Genomic DNA, 9,536 nt, shown 5'->3' on the forward strand with positions numbered 1-9,536 from the left:
GTTGCCCAGGTGGGTCTTGAACCCGCGGGCTCAGGCAGTCCACTCACCTCAGCCTCCCAAGGCATGGGATTACAGGCTGAGCCACTGAGCCTGGCGTTTTTGTTTTATTTTTTAAGGAAATGACTTAGGAGCTAATCATTTGGGGACAAAGGCAGTAAAATATCAGAACTTAGTGTTTTTCTTTGCTTATTTACCTGCTTATTTTCTCCATCCTCATATTCTTGGGAGGACTGTAAATGTTGGGAGATCAGAGAGAGTATGGGACCAGGTCAGGCGCTGGAAAAGGGCAGGCTCAGTGGTGACTGAAAGGAAGCTAATAAACCTGACTTGAAGCTGTACTGGCATAAAAGCACTCAATTTTTGCTTGAATTGTTTATCCAGAGTGACTTCTGGTATGGTTGCTAAAGCTCCCCAACCTATTCTTTGCATCACTGTTTGTGTTAGGGGGTCATATACACCCTTCCCAACTCCACCATCACATCCACTCTTTGGAGTCCCTGGAATGGCCTTTCACTTTCCATATATTTTCTTGCTATTTCTCTCCTATCAGCCTATTGACAGTTAAGGCTCAAAGATATTTGTTAGCCCAGATGTCTTCTCATCATATTTATATATGTACATTAAAGCTCTCTAACCCCTTATTATAGACGAGGTAATAGTACCTGCCTCAGAGTGTTATACCCATGCTAAAGTGGTCAGAAAATGTTAATTGTCACTGTTTTTGGATAACTGTCTTCCAAACTTCCTTTTTTAGAAACTGATTCAACGGTGCAGAAGGAACTTAGAAATCAGACACCTGCTCCATCTTCGACTCAAACTTCTGCTCCCTCCAAGTACCACCGAACTCGATCTGGGGGAGCCAGGGATGAGCGATACCGATCAGGTGAGCAGGAACTGCACAATGGCCAGCTGAATAGCTCTTACTGACCGTAATATAAACGGTGTATCCTGAGGACCTCTAAATATGGCTTTTGGTTTTTTCCCTTGAGACACCAACAGGTCCATATTGATTCATTCATCAGTCATGTATTTTGTGCCTACTGTGTGTCAGGTATATCAGCCCGTTGACATTTAAGGCCGAGATGATCATCTTGCAGCCTGGATGTCTTTGCATCATATTTATGTATGTATATTATATATATATATTAAAGCTCTCTAGCCGTTTACTATAGATGGGGAAATAGTACCTGCCTCAAGCTGTTCAGTATTCAATATTTGCTGTAGATACAGCGACATAAAACTGTTTCTTAGGGAATGGAACACATAAAACTGTTTCTACCCTTAGGGAATGAAAGCCAGACAAACACAGTGTGGATAGACGATGTGGGAGAGGTCCGTGGACTCTTGGAAGAGGCAGGTTCTTCTGTATTGGCCAGATCTTTGATGGCTAGTCTCTAAATGATGGAGCTGTAACATAAATGAATTAGGAAACTCTTAAACTTGATTTCTTTCAACCCAAAAGTGCCCATGGGAAGAGAAAAGGCAAGGTGTGCTTGTCTGGCAGTGGGAGCTTGCTCCTGCCCGTGCCATGCCTTGCCCACCTGCCACCAGGACCACAGGTGCTGCCCCGAGGAGCAGAGGAACAAGTTCTAGTCCCCCAGTGGATGTGCGGCACAGCATGTCCTTCCCCCGCCTGTTCACTATTCACTGTGCTGAGAATACTCTCTGTGGCACATTTCCTGTTATAAAGAAGTGGCAAGATTAAGCTGAAGTCGAACTAGAATGTTATTTTACTTTCTTGCCTTAACCCTGTCTTGAGTTGGTAAGCAGTGTATATCACATCCTCTTCAGAAACTGCTTTAGAGAAAATGAGGAAAGGACACGGTTGCAGAGCCATGTCAGCCATTTTGTGAGCTGATCTTACTAGGAAGATATTTTTGCACACGGGAGAATGGGATGAAAAGTGGTCAGTCAAAAATAGAGGCTGCACACTACACCAGAATTTTCTCTTGTTCCCATCCTGGTCTTGAGTGCTCAGAGGAGACTTGCTCAAAAAGTAAACCATCTGCGCTGAATCATGGCAGACAGACAAGAGTTAGCTGGGAAAATAGTGTCCAGTACTTGGAATGCAAGGGCCCAAGAGAGGTGGGCTATGAGGCCAGAAGGATTACCAGAGACCAAATTCCGAGGGATCTTGAATGTCACTGAAGGGTTTTTCAGCCAAGCAGTCTCATCACCAGCTTCCTATTTGTTCTGGTGGCTCTGTGAAGCTGCAGACTGCGTACTCTACCACTGCGATGTCCCAGAGCTTGGCACAGGGCCTAACGCCTAGAAGAGCTAAATAGATATTCTGCAGAAAGGAAGGAATAAAAGTGGTTATTAGTTGGGGAATGGATTAGAGGGAGGTAAGGCTGGAAGGAGCAAAGCACAGAAGTTCCTGTTTGTTGCCAAGCACCTAAGCCCAATCTCCCAGGCACCTACTGTCACCTTGCGAGGCTGGAGCCCAGTTCAGCTGCAGCATGTTCTAACCTGTCCAGAGGGTTTTAGCCTCATAGCTTTCATTCCTGGCCTTCTGGAAGTGTTTGTGTTTTTTCCTGTGTGTGTGTGTGTGTGTGTGTGTGTGTGTGTGTGTGTGTGTGTGTGTGTGTTTACGTGTTTACAGTACCTAATGAAGGGATTAGTAAGAAACCAAAAATAAGATTTTCTGTGTCCTATGTCCAAGCCAGTCATGTATAGAAAAAGACTTTAGTGAACTCATTTAGTACTGTAAAGTTTGAACTTCACCATTTGAAACCCAGCTGTGATCTCTAGTCCCTGCTCTTTTGCACCAAGATGACCCCAACATCAGAAAGTATTGTCTGTGAATTCAATACTAGTCAGCAGACTTTGGAGACTCTGGTTAGGAGCAGGAGTGCTGAAGAGGGTATGACCGTTGAAGTTTAGATATTTATCTCACTGGAACTTTCCCCCTTTTTTTCCAGTGTAGTCGCAAGAAGTAGGCCAGAAAGGAGGTGAAGTAGGGAAGAAAAGATGATTTAAAAAAAAAACAAAAAACTCTGAGGATATTGAAAGCTGTAAGAGCACTGCAGTGTTGTGATGAGGGGACCTGGAGGTGGCGTGCAAGCCATAGACTTCAGGAGAAAATCACACTTTTCACTACCTTAGAATTATTCACCTAGATAGCAAAAGAAAGCTCAGCACATTGGAGACACTGACAGTGTCTGAGAATTTTGACTTCTCTGAATAAGAAGAAACCAACACCAGTAGCAGAAGTGGAACAAATAAGTTGCCGAAGTTGACAGGCGTTCTTTGCCACTGCAGCCATGGAAAGAGCTACATTTACGTGTTATGTGTAAAAATAGCTTAAGAATGTAGGGTATATTTAGTAAAAGTAGCAAAAATTCAGAATATAGTGATAGGCACACAGGAAGGATTTCATAGTAATGTTAGTGAGTGTAGCTGGAAGATCCTTGTCTTTGGCAGAAGCTTATTAGCACCTACAGCATCTCAACCAGTCATAATCAAATCTAAAGAGACTTAGTATTTCATGTTTCAGACACAGTGTTAAAGAGCTTATATTTATCCAGAGTTTAGGTTGACTGACCTGATTCTGTTCTTTGTGCTTAGCCAAGAGGGACCTTACATTTCAGAGATGCTACATACTTAGTGCAGTTCTTTCTCCTGCTCATCAAGGCATGGTGTGCCTTCTACACATTCATAGTATGTTCCCAAGTGTAGAAACAATTAGTGCCTCAGATGGAAAGTGATCTTATTGTAAGTCATTCTGACAACTCCTTTGATGTTAATCTCTTGAGAAATTAGCCACCTCAAACAAAACAGTAAAAATAAAACAAACTAGGACTTTAAAGGAGTATTTGTATCACCTTATTCAGCGCTGACATTTGTGCTGGAAAATGAAACCCATCTTCCACGTGCTTCTGGCAGAGATGTCCAAAGTCAGCCGTGTCTGGGGACTGAACTTCAGAAGTGATTTCTTTATCAAAGATCAAGATGAATTGTATGCTGCTGAATGAGTCAAATTCAGCTGGGAGTGCTCCCTGTTCTTATCAATAAGAGTCTTTGCTAATAGAGTAACTGTGAACATCTCCTTTTGACACCAGTATATGGGCCAAGGTTTATCACATTTGAAAATAGTTGAGTGGTTTGATTTGCTTTGTGGTCTGATGCTATGAATGCTTATGACGGGAAAGAACATGCTTGTAATTATTAATTAACCAAATGTTACAGGCCTTTTTTTTTTTTTTCCTTCTTTTCTTCTTTTTTTTTTTCTGAGTTGGAGTCTCACTCTGTCACCCGTGCTGGAGTCAATAGCATGCATACTGATGGCCACCACAGCCTCAACCTGTTGGGCTCAGGCAATCCTTCCACCTCAGGTGATCCTTCCACCTCAGGTGATCCTTCCACCTCAGCCTTCCAAGTAGCTGGAATTACAGTCATGCGCCACCACACCCAGCTAATTTTTTTATTTATTGTAGAGACAAGGTCTCACCAAGTTGCCCGGGCTGTTCTCTGAACCCATGGGCTCAGGCAGTTCTCTCACCTCAGCCTCCCAAAGGTGCGGGATTACAGGCTGAGCCACCGAGCCCGGCTGGCAATATCTTTAAAACTTCAAATATTCATATTCTTTGACCCAGAAATTCTGCTTTGAGGAATTTGTTTTATACAAACATTCACATATGTGCACAAAGATATATTTATCTACATGTGTATGTATGTATATATACTGGAGGGGCAAAAAATGTATACACATTTAAAGAGATGTATTATCTATTACTTTTTGAAGTGCTTTACAGAAGGGTCTGGACACGATGCTAACTGCTTTGAGCACCTCTTGTAGTTACAGAAGTTAAACATAATTTGTATTCATCTTTTGTTATTGGTATATATTTTAACTTTCTTAGAATGTGTATAATTTTTTGGCACCCTCTGTATATATATGCGCACACACACACATATACACACACACATATATATATACACACATACACACACTCAAGGATGCTTGTTACGGTATTGTTCATAATACAATGGTTAAATAAGCTGTGGTATGTCCGCACAGTAGAATTTTATGAAAGCTGATTTAAAAGAAAAAATGAGGTAGATCTATTTGCTGCTGTGGAAAGATTTACAAAATATACTTTTTAGCAATAAAGGCAAGACGGTGTGTAGCAAACAATCTCATTTTATAATTAATAAGTACTACATACATTTGTTTATTGACACAAAAACCTGAAAAAATGTATATCGAACTATGAAGTGGTATTATTTCTGGGAAATGGTGGGTCTAGAGAAATTTTTCATTTTCGCATTATATATGTTTAGATCTTTTTGCAATATACATGTTAATTTTTTTTTTTTTTTTTGACTTGGAGTCTTACTCTATCACCCAGACTGAAGTGCAGTGGCCGCTCCCAGCCACCGCGGCCTCGACCTGCTGGGCTCTGGTGATCCTTCCACCTCAGCCTTCCAAGTAGCTGGAACTACAGGCGCGCACTACCACACCTGGCTAATTTTTTTTGATTTATTGTAGAGATGAGGTCTCGCCAAGTTGCCCAGGCGGGTCTCGAACCCATGGACTCAGACAATCCACTCACTTCAGCCTCCCAAAGCCTGGGATTACAGGCTGAGCCACCAAGCCCAGCTGTAATTTCTGATTTTTTGTTGCAGTATAATGTACCCATATTGAAGCCAGGCGCAGGGGCTCAGACCTATAATCCCAGCACTTTGGGAGGCAGAGGTGAGAGGATGGTCTGAGCCCAGGGGTTCAAGACCAGCCTGGGTAACTTGGCGAGACCTTGTCTCTACAATAAATCAAAAAATTTTCCAGGTGTAGTGGCATGCACCTGTAGTTCCAGCTACTTGGAAGACTGAGGCAGAAGGATTGCCCAAGCAGCAGATAGAGGCTGCAGTCGCCATAAGCGTGCCACTACACTCCAGCCTGGGCAACAGAGTGAGACTCCGGCTCAAAAAACCAAAACCAAAAAATGTATACGTATTGCAAACCAAAAAAAAAATAAAGATAAATTTTAAAGTGATAGCCTAGATAAATGATTTTAAAGTGTTAAGTCAATTACTATACCTAATGACTTTTACTCTGAGTATGGATTCTTCTGACTTAATGCTGGAGCTAAATGCAGCAGTAACTTCTTCTATCACCCTAATTGAACACTTTCCTGTCTCTGTCTAAATCTGATCTCTGATCTGGTGACATTTGCTAAGGTAGCTGGCACTGGCACACCAGGATCATTTTATTTCTATACTAATATACTCTTGTACTGTAGAAAGTAAAGTGAGTTCAGTTCAGCACACGTTTATGATAGACATCCTGTAATTTGAGTAAAATGTTAGATGCTCAAGAGACACAGGTAAAACAGGAATCCTTTTTTTTTGAGTTGGAGTCTCACTCTGTTGCCCAGACTGGAGTGCAGTGGCCGGGGGCCACTGCAGCCTCACCTGCTGGGCTCCAGCAATCCTTCCGCCTCAGCCTTCCAAGTAACTGGAACTACAGGCGCACGCTACCACGCCTGGTTGATTTTTGTAGAGATGAGGTCTCGCTGCCCAGGCGGGTCTCGAACCCGCGGGCTCAGGCAATCCACTCACCTCAGCCTCCCAAAGGCGCGGGATTACAGGCTGAGTCACCGAGCCCGGCTAGGAATCCTTTTTTTGATGAATGTTCTATGCAAGGTACAGAGGCAACACAGAAGAGGGAGAGAGGGAAAGGCTTACAGTGTTAAGAACAGGCTTCATGGCAGTGGTGATTTCTAAGTCATTTTGAAGGATAAATAGTTGTTATGTAGATATTCCAGGCAAAAGAAACAATTTCCCTCCCTCTCCCCACCCATCACGTAAAGTAGTGCCAAAATTAATGTTCTGATATCCTAATGTTTCAGAACTTGATTATTGCTGCCTCTGCCATAATTAACAAGTTTTAAGAGGTCAGTACCTTAGAAATTGGTAAAAAATGGCATGACTGCTTATTGGTTTGTAGGTAACTCCTTGAACTGTACCTCTCTACTTATGACTCAACCCACCCACAAATCTGCCTTTTACTGTGTCCCTATCTCTTTGTCTGTCTGTCTAAAGAAATGTTATAACAGGTAAGGGCACTTTGTGTCTGTTCTGCCCCAGGTCCATAATGCCCAGCTGTGCCACTCATGGACCATATCTTAACTACTTCATAGAAACAAGGCAAGAATAGTAGCAGCGGCTTTAAAACTGTAAAATAATATTTTCCACTTATTTTTTGGGGAAAGATAAGAAAATAAATGGTCCAGTGTTATCCATAGGTGTGCCCTATCCTGTTGGTAGAGGTGCTGTTGCTTTTATTACTAATAAGATTGGACATTTGGGGATGTATCTACTGGCCATTTGGGCTTCTTCTGTAAACTACCTGTCCGTTGCCTAAACCTGAGCCCAGGGGTTCAAGACCAGCCTGGGTAACTTGGAGAACCCCTGAGCCCAGGGGTTGACCTGCCTGGATAACTTTGATTGTTCATCTTTTTCTTATTTGCAAGGGCTTTTTTTTAAATTCTAAAGATAATAACATTTAGATTGTACTAGAGATATTAGCCAATGCAAATAGACAAGAAAAATCAGAAGTGTAAGAAATAGAAAAGTAAAACTATATTTGCAGTTGATATGATTATTTAGAAAATGCAACAGTATCAGTGACAAGATTAACTTAAAATCAGTCATATAGCAAGATATAAAATAGTACAGAAATCAGTAACCTTCATACATGCATATATAGTCAGTTAAAAGATACACTGGTAGAGCAAGTCTTACTTACAAAAGCAGTGAAGGAGGTAAAATGTATTTATGAAGAAAACTTTAAAACACCCCTGAAAGACACAAAAGTAGACATGGTAAATGGAAAGGCATCCCTTGTTCTTAGGATGACTGAACATCACAGATATGTCAGGTCTTCCTAAATTAGTTTATAAATGTAACCCCAATAAAAGCTCTCAAGCTTATTTGTGGAGCTAGGAAACTTATTTTTTAAGTTCATTTGGAAAAGTAAACCTATAAGAATGGCTAGGGAACCACTGAGAGAGAAAAGCTACAAGTAATGACTACACCTACTAGATATTAAAGCATCCTAGAGACTCTGTAATTAAAACCATGTGGGCCGGGTGTGGTGGCTCACACCTATAATCCCAACACTTTGGGGGTCGAGGTGAGAAGATTGCCTGAGCCCAGAGGTTTGAGACCAGACTAGGCAACTTGGCGAGACGTTGTCTCTACAATAAATAAAAAAATTAGTCAGATGGTGGTAGCGTGCACCTGTGGTTCCAGCTACTTGGAAGGCTGAGGCAGAAAATTCACCTGAGCCCAGCGTGTTGAGGCTATAGTGGCTATAAGTATGCCACTGCACTCCACCCTGGGCAACATAGTGAGACTCTGACTCAAAAAAATTATTTTTATAAGTTATGGTGTGGCCATGTGCTCTTTGAACTATAGCCAGGCCATGTTTTCTTAAACTTTGGCCCCCTCCCCTATGTTGGGGAGGGGAATCACCTCTTTCTCTCTCTCTAATTTACTTAAATAAACTGTATTCTCTAATCTAAGAAAAGTTATTTTGAAATAAAAATAAAACAGTGTGATATGGCACACAAACTAGCAGACAGACCATTGGAACAGAATAATAAGTTCAGAAATAGGCTAGAGTACATTTGGGAATTTGGAATACAATAAAGATGACATTACAAATCACTGGACAAAGATGTACTTTTAAATAAATGTTACTAGAACAGCTGGAAAAATATTATTATTATTATTATTTTTTTTTTGAGTTGGAGTCTCACTCTGTCGCCCAGACTGGAGTGCAGTAGCCACTCCTGACCACCGCAGCCTCGACCTGCTGGGCTCCGGCGATCCTTCCGCCTCAGCCTTCCAAGTAGCCTGAACTACAGGCACGCGCTACCACGCCCGGCTGATTTTTTGATTTATTGTAGAGATGAGGTCTCACTGCCCAGGCGGGTCTCGAACCCGCGGGCTCAGGCAATCCACTCACCTCAGTCTCCCAAAGGCGTAGGATTACAGGCTGAGCCACTGAGCCCGGCTGAAAAATATTATTTAGATCATATCTTATGCCATATATAAGCGTAAATTTCAGATGGATCAGATATCTTTATGTAAAAAAGAAACCATGTAAGTGCCAAAAGGAGTATCATTGAATTTTTCTATAATCCAGGCTTATAGAAAGGCTTATGGAATGACTTAAAATTCAGATGTAATAAAAGACTACATGTTTTTATTGTTGTAAAAAACCACAAATGTACCCTTTTGACAATTTTTAAGTATACGTTACAGTGTTGGTAATCATATACACATTGTTGTACACAGAGAACATTTTCATCTTGCATGACTGAAGCACATACCCATTGAACCCAGTTTCCCCTCCCCTCAGCATCTGGCAACCACCTACTTTCTGTTTCTGAGTTTCAGTACTTCATATAACGAATCATGTGGTATTTGTGTTTTGGTAATTGACCTATTTTGCTTAACATAATGTTTTCAGGGTTCATTTATGTTGTGGCATGTGACAGGATTTCCTCCTTTTTTTTTTTTTTTTT

At 41.5% G+C, this 9,536-nt stretch overlaps 1 protein-coding gene across 2 annotated transcripts in view; it reads left to right on the top strand.

The window, feature by feature from the left end:
• DIP2B (disco interacting protein 2 homolog B) overlaps positions 1–9,536 on the top strand; it is a 142,824-nt gene that overhangs the window by 19,391 nt on the left and 113,897 nt on the right. For both annotated transcript variants that reach the window (XM_021707017.1, XM_008074090.1), the window contains exon 2: positions 755–883. The gene's annotated coding sequence lies outside the window, so the exon portion shown is untranslated. The remainder of the gene's footprint in view (positions 1–754; positions 884–9,536) is intronic.

This window comes from Carlito syrichta, unplaced genomic scaffold, assembly GCF_000164805.1.
Source record: "Carlito syrichta isolate Samal-C Ts95f unplaced genomic scaffold, Tarsius_syrichta-2.0.1 Scaffold316302, whole genome shotgun sequence".
Classification (NCBI taxonomy): domain Eukaryota; kingdom Metazoa; phylum Chordata; class Mammalia; order Primates; family Tarsiidae; genus Carlito; species Carlito syrichta.